Source organism: Lissotriton helveticus, chromosome 12 (genome assembly GCF_964261635.1).
Source record: "Lissotriton helveticus chromosome 12, aLisHel1.1, whole genome shotgun sequence".
Lineage (NCBI taxonomy): Eukaryota > Metazoa > Chordata > Amphibia > Caudata > Salamandridae > Lissotriton > Lissotriton helveticus.
Genome location: NC_136073.1, coordinates 856,421,635 through 856,440,185, shown reverse-complemented (window position 1 = coordinate 856,440,185; position 18,551 = coordinate 856,421,635). Strand labels below are relative to the sequence as shown.

At 44.4% G+C, this 18,551-nt stretch overlaps 1 pseudogene across 1 annotated transcript in view; it reads left to right on the top strand.

The window, feature by feature from the left end:
* Nucleotides 1–18,331, top strand: part of LOC144798634 (TIR domain-containing adapter molecule 1-like) — a 42,085-nt pseudogene extending 23,754 nt beyond the window's left edge. Inside the window, exon 3 of the transcript XR_013603586.1 lies at nucleotides 14,208–18,331. The product of XR_013603586.1 is annotated as a TIR domain-containing adapter molecule 1-like (transcript). The remainder of the gene's footprint in view (nucleotides 1–14,207) is intronic.
* The last annotated feature ends 220 nt before the right edge of the window (nucleotides 18,332–18,551 follow it).

The following is an 18,551-nucleotide window of genomic DNA, read 5'->3' as shown; positions in this document are numbered from 1 at the left end:
ATGCAAAATATAATCTCTAAAAGGTAGGGTGACATGGGAACATATCATGAAAAATATGCAAATGACTTTCGTTCAATAGTTTGCGGTAAAAGCATGGAAAATCAACATATGCAAAGGTGTCACTTTATTGTAGCAAAAGGTAGAAATATAGAAAGGTGCAAGTTTAAAGAACTTAGAGCAGTATTTACCTAGACTGGTGTGGAAACCAAACCCTGGCCACGGGTCAGTTAAGGACAGGAAACCCTCAAGGAAGGATACCCCTCAAAGGACAGCAGGTGCAGAATGGACACCCCGGACAGGACAGGATACCCTCAGATTAGGAATCAGGACAGGACCTCAGGACAGGACAGCAAACCCTCAGGACAGGACCGCTCAGGACAGGACCACACCCGCAGTTTGGAAGCAACGCCTGCGTTCCACCCTCTCTGCAGCTATCGATCAAGACCCCGATTGGGTCAGCGAACTCCCAGCTAAGTGCCTTGCCAGCACTTTAAGGTTCAGTAAAACCTTAGTCTATGGTCAAATTCGGACAGAGTGCTCCGCAGCGCTCTGTATCTTCAGTCACCTATTGAGTGCGTTGGGTCAGTGACAGGTCAGCTAAACCAGACAAGTCGGACGGTTCACTAGGTGAACCCAGGGTAGATATACAGTTTGGGGACAGTGTACCACCCCCCAATGTTGCAAAGTGTCAGAATCCCTCAATTTCGATTGGTCCTAAGGTAGGGTTTGGGTAACACACCAATCACAATACACGATTTGAAGCCTTCATTTACATATTTGGGTACCGCCTAGCAGATTTGGGGTTCCCATGAGCTAACAGTAGCGCATCAATACATTGTATCATATAAGAAGCCACATTCGCTGTTCTCGCAGGGCAGAGGTGACTTTCTCAGGAGCATCTCGCCCATCACTGCCAGCTGGCTATGTTCCATCAGCCAAGGTCCCTCGTGCTGCCGAATGTCGCACAGGCGCAGAAGGGACCTCCAATATGGCTCTCCTCTCACTCAGACCCCCATTGCCCGCGGTACATGAAAAGTAAGCGAAAACAAATTAATACATAATAATGTCATTATGAAAACACATCACAGGGTTGGTACTTTCAACTCATCATCAAGAAATAAACTTATGCAATTAAATGTTAGCTACATTGAGACGATCACAAGAGCAGTGGCACGAGCAGTACCACATGATAAGCACAGCTATGAATTACGCATGCGCATAACTTTCCCTCCACTTCTGCAGACGCGTCAGGACACGTGAGTGTGGCTGACGCATGCGCAGTAACTAAAATACAAGCGACGGCCATTTTAAAAGGACATGGATTAATTTCTTTAGAAATACACATAGGCAAGCGTCTTAAACTTTACTCAAACTTAATATAAACGTTAGTAAAACATACACGGGTTACCTTGTTACACATAAACGAGGTTCTTGATTTCGGCAAGCCGCAAAATATGCAAAGCTTTGCTTCATCAATCCCCTCTTTGATGATATTTACTATCATCACAAATTATAATGGAACCAGATGCCAACTTTCTTTCACACTTTATAAAGTTCTATTTCTTCCAACAACCGTTCTAACTTTTCTCTTTCAGTTTTAGCAGGGTGAGAAGTCTTCACCTTTTTGTATATCTGATCATTCACTTCCTCTAATTCAATCTCATCCACACTTCGTTTCACTCCTCTTGCATTTATCTCGTGCTTTTTGGTGCGCTTGCGGTATTTACAGCATAAGAAAATGGAAAGTATAATAAGACCTATAATACCAATTGGCATCAGAATTTTGAATAATAAGCTTTTACCTATGCCAGCAAGCCAATGACCTACATTTGAGAGACCATCTACCAGTCTCTTCCAGGCACTATCAACCTCGAGTGGTTTGAGTTCCTTTGCCAAATTAGTAATGTTTTTCACATATCTTTTGATCTGCACACTTTTGTCCGGAATATAAGTGCAACAATGTTGCGCCTTCAACATCCGGCAGACTCCGCCCTCTTTCGCTAATAAGGTGTCAAGAGCAAGTCGATTTTGTAAAACCATTGATCTGATCGCAACCATTTCAGTATTGACCAGCAGAAATCCATGAGCTGTTTCAGTAGACAGCACATCTACTATAGTAGACAATTTGCAAATTCTGTGAGTGTTCAGAACCACTCCCACTCCAGGTATCAGTGCACTGAAAATACTACCCATAATTTCACCTATACTTTCTCTTTTACTACGCACTAAGCCATTAGTATCTTCATTGCTTCCAGCTTTTCCATTCACATGGTATATTTTCGGGAAAACAATGCCAAAGTAGCAGCTTCCATACCAGTGATCCGGCAATTTGAAATAAGCCTTGTCCCCACAAATATAATAAATTCCAGGAAACACAGGCTCTGACCCATTTTTGAAACCCCAACCTCCAATTACCTTGTAATTATGTTCGCATTCACTGGAACCAATGAAAACATTATTATAATAGCTAGTCTTCTCGCGGTGAAGACATAGCTTGCCTTTCTTTTCAAAATCCAGCAACAGAGCAGGACCCGCTCCACCAGATGAGGTGCCTTCCATGTTTTCTGCCCACTTTGGCTTTTTCTGACTTTCGTCATTAGCCTTCTTCTGAATTTTAATTCTCCTTTTCTCTGCCATGTTCAGGAACATCTTTTCCTGCTCACGCAAAGAACAAGTCAAGTTATCTCTGTGTGCATCTGCTATGTCAATGTTCCCTATAGTCAGAAAGTAGTCTCCCATATATCTTATGGTGTCAGTTTTGGTATGTTACAGGATTCAAGTTCCCACGTATAGGAAGTTCAGAAAAGATCACGTCATTGTTAGAGTAATAATACTGTAACGGTCCCCTTTTGTAAAATAAACTAGCTAAAATGCTACAGGAAATTCCATATGTCAATGGCAGATGATGGTATGTCACGCCTTCAGCCACCGAAGTAGGCAGCTTCATGCAGACATAGCAATCTTCAATTTCCATAGTCTCTACATAGTGTATTAACAAGTTTGCGAAAACATTCAAATGTGTCCTGTTCTTCATGCCATGATAATGTAGTCCTTTCTCATCTGATGCTTCTAAGTCTCGTTTAGTTTGTCTCAATGCTCTCTCATGTCTTTCTACACTCTGTGTTGTCAGCTCCTCATTGTCAGTATTTACAACTTCAGTAGGGACAATGTTAGTATCTTTACTTACAGCAAAGGGAATGAAAATTGTTAAACCTATCCAGATAACTATCAGCACTACTACACTACATATACACACCTTGCAACACGTCTTAAAGCGGCTGCAACTAGGACTACCATTCACTGTTGAATCAGACATTTTAGCTCAGAAGGAGTGTTCTCACCCCTCTTTTTTTACTTTTTACACAACTAGCTTACTTTGTGCAAATTCACGGTGGCTCGTCTTCCTCTTCAGCTGAGTACTCTGGGACAGGTTCTCCGTCACTCACGTCAGTTATATCAAGATCTTCAAGTTCTTCCAAAACCAGTGTCCATTCAGGAGACTTGTACTTTTTGTTTTGTCTTTTTATTCGCTCACTCCTTCTTTTGGAAGAGTCTTCTTCTTGTTCTGCTATTCGAGCACTTCTTCTTGCTTCTGCACGTTTTTCTTCCACTGTCTTTATCCTTAGTCTCAGTCTTTTTACAAACCTAGGCTCAAGGTTGTTTCTTTTCTTTAGTCTCTTAGTCGGTACTTGGACTTCACTTTCTTTTCTTATTCTCTTATTCTCTTTATCTTGTGGTAATTCTTCTCCACTTTCTTCTCCTACTTCCCTTATCTGACTAGTTCCAGGGCTAGCATCAAATTCTTCTGCCTGGTTACTAATCTGGCCTTGTTCAGGAATATTTTGTTTTTGGCTTTCGATTGTCTCTGTTTCTGTTCCTGTTTCCTGAACCCGTTTTTCTAACTCTACCTGATCCTGTTCAAGCACTTCGATCTCTTGATTTTCTTCTGCTCGAACTATTACTCTATGTCTAGTCTGTCCCTTATCCACATCAGGAGTTAATGGAGGAGTATCAAACACTTGTTCTGTATCTTGCACTGGTTCAGTATCGGGTACTTGTTCAGTATCGGGTACTGGTTCAGTATCGGGTACTGGTTCAGTATCGGGTATTTGTTCAGTCTTATTCACTGGATCTGTATCAATCACGTGCTCTGTCCCTGTCTGACCTTCTCCTTCCTCAGTTTTGATTTGAATCTCAAGTGGCTGAGGTTCTTCGCCTGTGCCTTGCTGTTCCTGACTAGTCCACTCTCTACCTTCACTAAGTCGTTCTCTTGTTCTGATAGGATCTTCGGTCAGATCAATCATCGGTATCCATTCTTCTGGCCATATGCTTGGCAGCTCGTCTTCAGCTACTCCTGGCTCAGTTTCCTGGACCTCTTCAGCAGGCTGGTTTCTTGGCAGTTCGCAGTCAACTACTCCTGGGCCAACGTCTGCTGTTCCTGCAACCTGACTGGTGCTGGGCTGCTCGTTGTCAGTTGCTATTGGTCTGGCTCCTTCAGGGTCCTCTGCTGGTTGCCCTGGTTCTTCAAATCCTCTGTCTGGCAATACCTTCTGGGTGTGTCCGGCGTGGATCCACTGGGGAACACCTGCGACTTTCACTGCAGTGGTTGTCACCAGGATTACTTGGCGTTTCTTTCCCCACCTTGGTGCCAGACAGCTTGATCGAGTGTGCTTCTTTATTTTGACCCAGTCTCCTGGAACCAAGTTGTGGAGAGGAGTCGTTGGATTAAGGATGCCGTCGTCTCCAATCTGGCGAGAGATAGAACGCACTTGGTCACCCAATCTTCTGCAGTATTCAAGCACCAAATCATCAGTAATACTCAACAGTTTGCTTCCTGGCACCCATGCTTGTCTCATCACTCTTCCCATAATGATTTCATGGGGACTTAGGCCTGTCTTGCGGTCTGGAACACTTCTCAGTCCCATCAGGACCAGGGGCAGGGCCTTCACCCAGTTCATGCCAGTAGCATCTGTCAGCTTTGCTAGTCTGTTTTTGATAGTTCCATTTACTTGTTCCACTATTCCAGAAGCCTCTGGGTGGTATGCACAATGGAGTTTCTGCCTTATTCCAAAGGCCTTACAAAGTTCAGCCAGTATGTCATTCTGAAAAGATCCACCCTTATCTGATTCAATAATGCATGGTATTCCGAACCTAGGTATCAGTTCTTTTAGTAAACACTTCGCTACTGTCAGTGCGTCACTTTTGGGAGTAGGGTAAGCTTCTACCCATTTCGAAAATACGCACACAATGACAAGGACATATCGCTTTCCTTCACAATGGGGCATGGTGATGAAATCAATCTGTATTTTTATAAAGGGACCCCCTGACCTCCCAATCTTGCTCAGTTCAACCATTGTCCTCTTGCCTGGGTTCATCTGTTGACATGACAGGCACCTCTGGCAGAGGGACTCTGCTACCTTCCTGAACTTTTTACTGTACCAAGTCTGTTGAAATACCAGAATCATGGCATCCCTACCAATGTGTGATCCTTCATGTATTAATCTAGCCATTGTGCCAAGCAAGTGTCGGGGTAACACAGGCATACCAGTTGGACCTATGATGACGCCATCCACACGTCTCGGTCTACATCCATCCTCCTTCCATTTCTCTCTTTCTTGCCAAGGAGCCGACTCCTGCCACTCTCTCACCTCATCCCATGTAGGCACTTCCTCAAACACCTGAAGCTGGCAGCTGGTTCCTGGCCCCCCTCGTTTTGGATTTATAATATACCGATCTTTGGCACACCATTGAGCCACTCGATCAGCATAATCGTTTCCCAGAGATACTTTGTCCATGCTCCTTTTATGAGCAGCACATTTTACCACTGCCAGTTCTTTGGGCAACTGGATGGCCTCCAAAAGGTCATGAACAACCTTTGCATTCCGAATGGGAGTACCTGAGGAAGTCATGAATTCCCTCTGCAGCCATAATTGGCCAAAGTCATGCACAACGCCATAACAGTACTGACTGTCAGTATACACTGTTATGCGTAAATCCTTCCCAATTTTGCAAGCCATTATCATGGCTATCAATTCGGCTACTTGTGCAGACTTGATGTTATATAGGTAACCTGCTTGTTCAATTTTTGTGAAAGACACTACTGCATAAGCAGCACTCAAGCCTCCTAATTCATGTCTTAGACAGGAACCATCCACAAATAATTCTTTATCATGCACAGGCAATGGTACTTCTTTTATGTCAGGGCGTGGCTTGGTACTGAACTCTGTCAGATCAATACAATCATGTTCATCATCATCCCCACCCTCCATTTCCAAGGGGTCGGGGAGTAAGGTGGCAGGGTTCAGAATACCGCACCTAACAATGCTTACATTTGCTGCACCCACAAGAATCCTCTCGTATTTAGTCAGCCGACTAGGGGTGAGATACTGTGTTTTAGTTCTGGTCAATAGAATTACCACTCCATGTGAAACATACACAGTCACAGGATGTCCCATGACAATGGACTCACTCTGTTCCAAACTTGCACAGGTAGCAGCTACTGCTTTCAGACAGCCTGGTAACCCAGCAGCTACTGGGTCCAGTGTGGCAGAGAAATAAGCCACAGGCCTCCTGGTCGTGCCATGTTCTTGAGTCAGGACTGACAATGCGCAATTATCGCGAGTGTCACAGAAAAGGGCAAACTCTTTGGAATAATCTGGCATTCCCAACGCAGGGGCTGTACACAGACAGTTTTTCAATCTTGTGAAAGCCATTAGACTTTCATCGTCCCACTGTACAACATCTGGCATTCCTCTTGTGGTCATTTTTATCAAGGGCCTGGCTAAGGCTGCAAATCCCAGAATCCACTGCCTGCAGTACCCTAATACACCCAGGAACATTCTGACTTCTTTTTGAGTACGGGGCAACTGCATCTTTTGAATTATTCTCACTCTTTCTGAAGTGACTTTTCTGACACCCTTTTCTATCTGGTGTCCTAGATATTTCACTGATTTTGCACAGAACTGTAGTTTGTCAGGGGCCACTTTATGCCCTTTCTCACACAGATGATTTAGGAGGGCAATGGTGTCAACTACACAGTCCCGGTGACTTTTAGACGCCAGTAGAAGGTCGTCTATGTACTGGACTAAGACAGAGTTCCCAGGTAAGGTCAAAGTCTCTAGACATTTCTTCAAGATCTGATTAAAGATAGAGGGGCTCTCTGTATACCCTTGAGGGACCCTGTTCCAACAATACACGTGACCCTCGAAAGCAAATGAGAAAAGAAATTTGCTGTCGGGGTGCAGGGGTATCGAAAAGAATGCATGACACAAATCAATCACAGTGAACCACTCAGCATCCCAAGGAATCTGGTACAGAATTACTGCAGGGTTCGGGACAATAGGGCAGCAAGGAACTACAATTTTGTTAACCTTTCTCAGGTCCTGCACTACCCTATACTTGCCACTAGGCTTTTTGATGCCCATAATCGGTGAGTTGCATGGGCTGCTCATCACTTCCTGTATGATGTTTCCTTCCAATAGTTTTTGTATTTCCAGAGTGACACCTGCTTTCACTTCAGCATTCATTCGGTAGGGCCTAGTGTTAGGATATACTGCATTGTCTTTGATGGCTATTTGTATGGGGTCCACATCTTTCATCAAACCCACATCCTTTCCAGTGAAATCCCACACCTCTGGCTTTACGGCTTCCTGTAGTTCTTGGGGCAAGTCCTGCAGGGTCAATCTTTTAATTTCTGAGTCAGGTCTAAGCAACAATAATTTATAAATGCCGTCTTCATCTGGGGTCTGTATTTCAACACCCTTTGGTGTGCAAAAGATGGTACAGTTCATTTTGCACAGCAAATCACGTCCCAGTAAATTTACTGGACTGGTGTCACAGACGACAAATCTATGCATCTGTTTAAAATTTCCAATTGAAATCTCCATTGGTTCGGTAACAGGAGTACTAATCAATTGATTAGATACACCTACTACTTGGATATTTTCTCCCGAGAGGGGTAGGTTTGGAACGTCCACTGTTCTTACAGTAGAACGGGTAGCGCCAGTGTCCAACAGAAAGGTGACATCATTTCCGTCAACCTTTCCTTCAATATATGGTCCAGACTGGTCTACCGGCAAGGAAGCGCCAAGTACGCACTCCTCGTCCTCCCCTCTCAGGCCCCGTCAGTCCTGATCGTTACAAAGGAAGGTATCATTTAGCAGATACTGCGAAGTTGCTGTATTTCTGTTCTCCCCGCTTTCCCAAACCTCTATCTCTTCATTTTCTGCCTGTCTTCCCCTGTATACCTGCTTGGGTGCTCGAGGCACCTGAACTGTTTTTACCTGGGGTTGAGTCTTTCTTGGTCTTTCTTTCTGCGTCTGTGGAATTAAATCAGGAGTTGTCTCATTAACATCGACTAATTGGGGACACTCGTTTCGCCAGTGTCCAATTTCGCCGCACTGATGGCAGGGAAATGTTTTCATAGCCTCTTCCCTGCTAAATTTGGGCCGGGGCTTTCCTCCACCCCCTCCCCCAGGACTTTTGTTCTCAGCATTTTTAACCATGTTACTCAATTGTTTTTCCTGTTGTTCTGCGAGCTTCACCTGAGCCCACATAACCTTCTCCTTAAGGGCCTTTTTCTTTTCTGCCATCTCGTCCTCACAGTACTTAGCGTACCGCAGGACCTCATCCATTTTCTTAGTATGCCAACAGATTTTATTGTCTTTTATCCACTGACAAATTTCAGGTCTTAAACCATTTACAAACCTGTAAATAAAGTGTGTCATATCCTTCAGGTCGATGTTGTCAATACCACTGTATGTTTTAAATACCTGCAATAACCTCTCATAGAAAGAGTGCACTGTCTCGTCCCTTTCCTGTGTTGTTCTATCTATTTTTGTCCAATCAGTTTCCTTAGCGGGCACCTTTTCTTTCAAGTGCTGAATTACCTGCTCATATTTTCGCATGACATCCTTTGATGGCTCCCCTGTTTCTTTGTTTCTGGGGTACTCTTCACTGGGCCAATCTATGTTTATTTTACACTGGGTCCATAAATCTACTGGAACCACAATGTCGAAAAACCCATCCAGGTCTTTCCACAGACATTTCTGTACCTTCACGAACCTCTCCACCTGCCGGTACCAGTCAACTGGTTTCTCTCGTAATTTTGGAAAATCGTTCGTGAAGGACACAATATCCTGCCTAGACCAGGGGACATGTACATATTTCCCTCCTGGAACTTCGCGCATGGGGCACAACTGCTCAGGTTTTTCTACCTCTCTTAAAGCAAACTCAGGAGTCACTTGTCGGGAGCGAACCTCTTCTCTCTTTTTCGCCCACCTGCTTCTCCATCTTTCCACATCTCCCCATTTCTGCAGTACCCCCATTAATTCTTTAATCTGCAACTTCTTCCCTGCCACATTCAGGTGTTCTATATCTTTGTCTGAGAAGTCTGCTCTGTACGGTTTCTGTAAGGGCTTGGATTTTGAGATATCTACCCCCATACTAACTGCTGTTTCGGTCAGTTTTTCATGGAGTACTCTGGTGTTCCTTGTAAAGCTTTTACATATGAACGACAATTCTTCTTCAGAGTAGGTATTCAATCGATCCAACCCCACATTTCCTGCCATTAATTCTTCTATTTCGACCCTCAGCTTGTAGAGATCTAAAGGCTTTGTTTGCGGAGTCTGCTTCTCTAATTCACGACTCCAACTCTCAATTTCATCCGGAGTTACCAGAGAGACATTCCTAGTACCTGTTGCTGTCTCTAATTTAATTTCTTTTGTATTAAAAGGGTTATACCTCTGCTGTATTCCCTTTACAGTCTGTTTGTTTGGCAATTCCAAAAACGCAACTTCAGACTCACACTCACTGGACTGATCATCTATGATGATTGGTTCCTGTCTCGGGGTTGCTATGACTGGGGTCATGACTGGAGTAATCGGATTTCCCTGACCATTTCCGTATAACGGGACCACCGGTCCAATAGTTACTGGAATAGTCAATGCCTCAGGACTGGTATTTATCTGAGAAATTTTCTGAATTATTTCTGTTCTTTGTCTAGCTAGAGCCTCTTGCTCCTTTTCCACTAGTACCCTTCTTAAAGTTGTGTCATGTAATATCTGTGGGGTCAATGGAGGAGTAAAACTCGGGGCAGTAGGATGCGTTTCACTTGGTCCTCCCCCATAATTTGGTTTCGGGAATAAAGTTCCAGTATTAAAGGACCTGCGCTCTTCCCCATATGGAGGTTGAACAAAAGGCAGTCCCGAATTCGAAGGTTTCTCTTCGCTTTCATACAAGGGTCTGGGAAAAAAGGTTTTCGTACGTGAATATTTTTCTTCCTGACTTGCGGGCACTTTGGGATATATGTCCCTTGTTTCCGTCAGTTCGGGTTTTTCAGGATAGGGCAATACTTGACCACCCCCTCCCAGTCCCAGGAACCTGTCTTCTTCCTTTTGGAAGTGGCGTCGGGGAACATCTCCTACACTGGAAGGTCGGGTTCCCTCATTGTAAGGTGGCGGACTTCGGGTACAGATGTCATCTATTAATTCATCATCTGAATCCCCCAGGGCCCCCCAATGCTTACATTTTTCAGTACTTTTCTCACCCGCTCCAACGTTATGACATGCCGGCATCATGGGAAACAGACCCTCAACAATCATGCTCTGCCTCCACTGTTTCATCCTTTTATCCCTGGACTCCTGTTTCTGCCTGGGGTACCACTTGGTCAAACCCTTGTCCATTCGGGGTCTTTCTCTTTCAAAAGCTTCAATCTCCCATTCCTCTAATGCCTCATACTGCGTTAGTCTTGGTCTGGGATGCAGTTCATTCATTCGGGTTCTTAAATTAAATAAGATCCTACCATTGAAAGTACCATCTAACGGAAAAGCCAATACTCCGTCATCTTTTGTGTACTTCACCCAATTCTCCAGCCACACACAGGTATTGTACCCTCGGTCAAACATCATGAATGAGGCGGGAGTATTGGGTGCTGGGACAAGAACACCTTCCCTAGATTTAATCGGTTTGTCCGTTTTAAAATAATTTTTCACCTTATTTATAAGGGACATTTTTCTCTTGGTTCCGTACATAATATCGTATCTGTTAGCCTTCCACTGATCCCTTTCAAACCCTAGATGCCTTGGATCAGGTCGCGTCTCTGTAGTCCGCGAGTGCCACATACGACTTCTGCGCTAACTTTGTTTACAAACTACCTCCAATCAGAACGCGCTTCAGAAAATTCGTGCAACCAATGGGTGCGCGACACAAAATAAGCTCCGCCAATGGGTGCGCGGCCCCTTCGTGAGACAGTTCCCACGCTCCGGCGCTCACCCCTCCTTTACAATTTCAGCTCCGCTACCCGCCCGCTGCTTCTACCAATCCTAGCGCGGCACAGAGTGACGTCAGAGGCGCTTCGCGACTGACTCCCTCCCTTCACAAGGTAACGGAAACTTTCTTTCTTTTAAAGTGCTCAGTGCTTGGTTATTTTACAACAAATACACATTCGCCACAGTGCTCAAGTGTCTAGACAGAGAAAGATTTCTTTTACTGCAAGTAAACTACTTCCATTTACTTTTCACTCGCTGCGGGTAGATCTCTTCCGCCTACCCTTCACTCTAGCATCGGTGAACCTGTTATTCCCCTAAACTCATCCACTTCTTTCCGGGATATGTTCCGAGTTTAAGGTTTCTCAGCGGACCCCTCTGCTTTCACGCTAGCTCCGAGGAACCTGCTACTCTTCCGATGTGACCCTTACTAGGTTACGCCACTATGGGAATTTTGCCAATGAACCCCGTTACTGTCATTTATTCACACATGTATTCAGAAAACCCTAGTTAGTGCTTCCCGGTTATCCTAACCTGCACCTAACTTTCCTCGAACCTGTGACCTCAGGACAATGGATTCTATTCACCACTTGCCCTTTCAATTCCCCGGGGAGTTCGGACAACAAAAAACAAGACGGTTGACAATTGCATGGATTAGTACATATAACAATATAAGAACAAGAATAATGGCAATACAGTAATTCATAAATTTCAGCAGCGTATTCACAAGAGAGTGATCAGTTCCCTCAGAACAGCCGCTCTTTTAGCAGCATTAATATAATAGCAGCTTCCGACTTAACTAGTCTAACTGGTCCTACCTAACCTTTAGCTAGTCCCTAACCATCCTCTGATCTACCAGAAAACTGATAGAGCGCGCGAGGCCACCCGGCCAATAGTTTTCGCCGTTTCCGGCTTCAGGGCCCATATACTTTTCAAATCACCATATACATCGATCAGGTGACTTCACGAGCTCTATCAAGTTGGTGTGTGTGTGTTCCCTGCTACCAATTTTCAGTGCACCCGACTTACCATCCACCGATGCGGGTGCCTAATGACCACAATGAATCAGGGGCCTAGCTGTAAAAGGAAAGGCAGCAAAATGCAATTTCAAATGACATTCAATATTGTTTAAATGACCACGGACAACTGGAAGTTTTAAAATGTTTATCTAAAGTTCAATATTTTCTTGCATGAGATACAGTAAAATAAGGCAATCAATAACCAAAATAACGTAAATCACATAGGCAGAAAGAAATAATGACAGAGTAACCATCAAAGTACTAATAAAATGTAACGAGAAAATACTATGTAAAGTCAGTATTATCTAAACAGGGATAGACTAAGTGTGTGTGACTATAGAAGAACTTATAATGAATAACACGCTTCACTTAAGGTGAAAGGGCCTTTGAACAACCTAGGCAACGAAGTTCTAGACCATATCAGAAAATGACACACTGCTATGCAAAATATAATCTCTAAAAGGTAGGGTGACATGGGAACATATCATGAAAAATATGCAAATGACTTTCGTTCAATAGTTTGCGGTAAAAGCATGGAAAATCAACATATGCAAAGGTGTCACTTTATTGTAGCAAAAGGTAGAAATATAGAAAGGTGCAAGTTTAAAGAACTTAGAGCAGTATTTACCTAGACTGGTGTGGAAACCAAACCCTGGCCACGGGTCAGTTAAGGACAGGAAACCCTCAAGGAAGGATACCCCTCAAAGGACAGCAGGTGCAGAATGGACACCCCGGACAGGACAGGATACCCTCAGATTAGGAATCAGGACAGGACCTCAGGACAGGACAGCAAACCCTCAGGACAGGACCGCTCAGGACAGGACCACACCCGCAGTTTGGAAGCAACGCCTGCGTTCCACCCTCTCTGCAGCTATCGATCAAGACCCCGATTGGGTCAGCGAACTCCCAGCTAAGTGCCTTGCCAGCACTTTAAGGTTCAGTAAAACCTTAGTCTATGGTCAAATTCGGACAGAGTGCTCCGCAGCGCTCTGTATCTTCAGTCACCTATTGAGTGCGTTGGGTCAGTGACAGGTCAGCTAAACCAGACAAGTCGGACGGTTCACTAGGTGAACCCAGGGTAGATATACAGTTTGGGGACAGTGTACCACCCCCCAATGTTGCAAAGTGTCAGAATCCCTCAATTTCGATTGGTCCTAAGGTAGGGTTTGGGTAACACACCAATCACAATACACGATTTGAAGCCTTCATTTACATATTTGGGTACCGCCTAGCAGATTTGGGGTTCCCATGAGCTAACAGTAGCGCATCAATACATTGTATCATATAAGAAGCCACATTCGCTGTTCTCGCAGGGCAGAGGTGACTTTCTCAGGAGCATCTCGCCCATCACTGCCAGCTGGCTATGTTCCATCAGCCAAGGTCCCTCGTGCTGCCGAATGTCGCACAGGCGCAGAAGGGACCTCCAATATGGCTCTCCTCTCACTCAGACCCCCATTGCCCGCGGTACATGAAAAGTAAGCGAAAACAAATTAATACATAATAATGTCATTATGAAAACACATCACAGGGTTGGTACTTTCAACTCATCATCAAGAAATAAACTTATGCAATTAAATGTTAGCTACATTGAGACGATCACAAGAGCAGTGGCACGAGCAGTACCACATGATAAGCACAGCTATGAATTACGCATGCGCATAACTTTCCCTCCACTTCTGCAGACGCGTCAGGACACGTGAGTGTGGCTGACGCATGCGCAGTAACTAAAATACAAGCGACGGCCATTTTAAAAGGACATGGATTAATTTCTTTAGAAATACACATAGGCAAGCGTCTTAAACTTTACTCAAACTTAATATAAACGTTAGTAAAACATACACGGGTTACCTTGTTACACATAAACGAGGTTCTTGATTTCGGCAAGCCGCAAAATATGCAAAGCTTTGCTTCATCACTACCTCTACTGGTTCAGGTCTGCAAGTATTTAAAGAGCCAACCATTCAGCACTTTCCTGTGGAATGTACAGACATGCCTGGTACCAGTCTGCTGGTTTCGGAGATGGAAAGGGTCCCAGCCCATTGCCCAGAAAAGACATCTGCATTATCGTTCATTAATGATACTAAACCAGTGACTTCACATCCCTCTACATTGCCAGTGGAATGTGCATCTCCTTTAAAAGAAAGAAGTCGCAATCTGTCAGCACCATCTACTCCCAGCCTGCCGATAGTAGACACCAGCCCTCAAGAACAAACTGAGGTCAAGAAACCACCATCCTCATATGTCAGTCCTCCATCAACCGAGTCGGAGAGGACCGAGGATTGGTTTTTCAGTTTTGTAATTTTACATGTCCAGGAGGATGAAGAAATTGCCTCTAAAGTTCAAGGCAAGTTGGAAAGTTTGGGAGTTAAAAATGGGACAACCTTCTGTGATGGTTTTGCACGTCCTGGTAGTTGCCGTCTAACATGCCTCGAAGAAGCAATTAATAACTCTGCATTCACTATCCTTTTACTGACAAAGCAATGGACTTCTCGTTGGGCAGATTTCCAAACAAACACCGTTCTCATGAACGCCATTAAACGCGGGCACAAGTACAACACAGTTATCCCATTCCTACCACGTACAGACAGGCTGTCGGAGAGTGATATGCCCATGCCTCTGGGTGCACTGACTCCCCTGGATGAGAGCTCACCCAGGTTTTGTACGAAAGTGAAGAAAACGTTCACACCCAGGCAAATTGAAAACCAGAAAATTATCTGGAGACGTGAAGAAGCAGTTAGGGTAACAAGGGAGAAAACCGAGGATCTCAGGTTAGAAACAAAACAGGCTCACGAAATTCAGGACGCCAATAAGGATTTGATTACAGAACAACATAAACATTTGCTTAGCCAGTCCAGTACTTTCACGTTGCCCATTGTTTCCGGGTGAAATGCCAGGATCTTTTCCGCCATTTACCCATGGCGTACCCTCATTTCAGCAAATGCAGTGGGTGAGTGGCACTGCACCTCCAGCTTGGTTTACATTTTACCCAGGGGGGCCTGGTGCAATTCATAATATGCGTCCTCAGTTCAATCCACATTGTCCATCCGGTTCTGTCGCATTTGTCTCCCAGATGCTCCCTAGTGGAACCCAAGGGACACAGTATGCCTCTGGGGTCCAGCACCCAGTTATTCAAATTCAGCATGCAAGTCATGTCCAAATTGGTGACCAGAATGACAATTGAAAGCACAGCTAGAGAAGAGGAGAAGACCAATGAAGAGGAGCAGGAAGAAGAGGAGGCTGAGAGTCTGACTCTTACCTGACGTTTGTTGAGGTGAATCATTAACCGGAAGGAACATCACTTAGAAGAGCATTCAAGGCTCCAGTGTCTTGAAAGCTGTATCGCAATAACACTTACAGGCCCGTCTGTAAAAGTTATTGGACGACGATGGACGTTGTGATAGTGACTCCGTACTCCTCTTTGAGAAAGGTCACCCCAGCCTTCCTCATTGCTCATGGAGATGGGAACATCAGGACTGCAGACAGTGAGGACCGCTTATTGGTTGAGCACAGCAACTTGTTAGGGCTCGTCCTATTCCATTCCGCAAGGAATGAATAGGACGAGACTATTGGGGCTAAACTAAGAGCTAAACTAAAATGCGGATTTCCAGAAGTGCATGTGGTCTCGTGAACGCGCTTCTATCCGCCTGCCTCGCATCACCACATGAAAGCCATTTGTCTTCTTTCACGGCCGCGAGGCCGTGCATGCTTCAAAGGGATCCTCTCACTTCTCCTCGCCGAGAGCTTCACATTTCAAAGAGCTCTCCACCGCCTCCTCCCTCCCACCCCCAGCACCCTTGCTCCCTCCATCCTTCCTCTGCACTTTGTGCTCGCCCTCGTTTCCTCTGTCCCATTCCTTCCTATTTTCTCTCTTCCACAGTCTCTTCTTCCCTTCCCTTTCCTGGCTGTCGTCTTTTCTCTCTTTCGAGATTTACCTCTCTGACTTATAAACATCGGGTATTTCTCACTATCGGGTAACCTCCTGAATATTTTCATTTGTTTACATAGTATGAGTAACATTTAGATCATATATTTGTATGTATAACAATATAGCCACATTCTGCATATTCCCCTGCCACAAAACAGTGACACTAAATATAAAATCATGGCTTGCACACGAGTTACAAGTCCCATCGTACTGAATGACAGCAAACGTAAAACGCTTTAGTCCAACAATGTTGCCATCTTGTAAGACAATTTACTGCTTGATTGTTTTTTACAACTTTTAAGACTGATTTGAATGGTGAGCCAGCTTTGCGCATAAACGGCCAGTATTTACATGCAAGAGTGAGTGGGGAACATGGACCAATTTTGGGAGAGTCAGTAAATCTCATTTTAATAGGTTTGTGTTCGAAGCCAAACCCCCAACTACACACCTAGCGCCCACAAATATTAAGAGGCGCTCAGTCCACCAAATCGGTAATAGCGCCGGAGGTACATGGGGCCGGGTGTGAGGTTGAAGGAAAATGTATTCATTTCCCTGTGCGACTTGCTCCGCTTTGTTAGCATTTAGTGTGACATTCTCTTTTCACAGAGCACTGTATAAACTGGCTCGCTTCTCTGTGCTATATGTAAATATAATGCTGCGAAGGATGTCCCAATGAGAACACAGGAAATGAAACTGATGCAACAAAAGGGCAGATCACATGCTTTTCGGGTTGGGCAGGTCCAGCCCCCTTTAGATTAATTTCACGCTTTGCATCATGGTACTCGTAGTCTCTCAATTGTCATTCATTCATGCTCAGCACTGTAAGTTTTCACAAACATACAAACATATGCTGATTTTTCTTTAAGCTTTGTCAAAAAAAGCTTCTACTCACAGTGTAGACAAGGGCAGGGAACAGAATTGCCTCTCCGGGGGCGCGCGCACATTCGCGCAGGCACGCACGGCTCCCAGCACCACCTTCAGATGCTTGAAAACATGAGAGCTGCCCGCCTGTAAATGGGCTCGTTCAACATTAAAAAGTGATCGGCCCCGTTGAGAGATTCATCATTTCACACGAGGCATTATGGGACTTGTAGTCTCTACATTTTCCATTCAACTTTTCACCATTGTAATTCAAAACATGTACATACTTTGCTTTCTTTTATGCAAAGCAGTTAAAACCCCACATTTCTGTGTAGTTAAATATTTTTGAAAGACAAATGGAAGAGTTCTTTAAATGACCACGTTGATAAGATTTCCCTGCTGTCTCTTGTCGGGAATATCACTTGAAAGATGCTTTTACAGCCAATTAATCAATAAGCCACAAAATTAAGGAAACACATTTAAGTCGCTCTTACGTCTTCTTTCGTTATATTAGTTCCACATTTCTTTTTACTTTTGCACTTTCTATTGCTACCGGTAATAATGATCGGGCAAGTGAACAAAGTGCAGATAGCGCTTCACACCAAAGAGGCGCTATGCTGAGCACAGAAGCAAACCGCGGGGGCGCTCTAGGCGCCAACATTACCTCACAGCCCGTGCCCCTGCATACATAGTACACTATCACTGTGTTCTCTGGGCCTGGTCTTGTAGTGCCTGCATGCTTACCGTGTCTCAAAGCACTTTGAAACGGCAGACAGGCAGCATACGAGCGCTACATCACAATTTGTAAACAAACAAAGCAGTTCAGACACTCTTTGTCACTCCTGTCCTTAACAATGATCGGGCAAGTGAACAAAATGCAGATAGCGCTTCACACCAAAGAGGCGCTATGCTGAGCACAGTAGCAAACCAGTGTGTAAAAATAAACAGTGTGAAAAAAACGAGACCAACCACCTCTCTGTTCGTAAAAGTCAAAAATCTAAACAACGATGCAGTTAAACAAAGCACGCTGTTTTAACTTGTGAGTAAAATGAATTAGAAATTCTATACCCCCAAGTGCCTCTCTCAATGGGTGTAGGTGGGGCACCCATCTGGGATTTTCACTCGCTGCCAACTTCAAAACCCACATAGAAATCACTGCAGTCTCGCCCAGACGATGACAGAAGTGGCATGGTTTAGCCTTGAATCTCACAATAGTGAGGTGAAGTATCTTGAGCTCTCAGAGCATACATGCCAACATTTCAGAAGAGAAGAGGGAGATTAAAAAAAACAAGCATTTACAATGCAATGGTTACGCCTTTGGAAAAGTTAGAGCTATTGGCATTGTAAATGACAAAATGTGTATTTATGTGTTGGTTTTGAAAACAGATAAATAAATGGCATTGTCATTTACATTGCCATTAGCTTAATCTCTCGCAAATGTGAGACCTATTGTACCCTACGGACGAGCTCAGCAGACAGCAA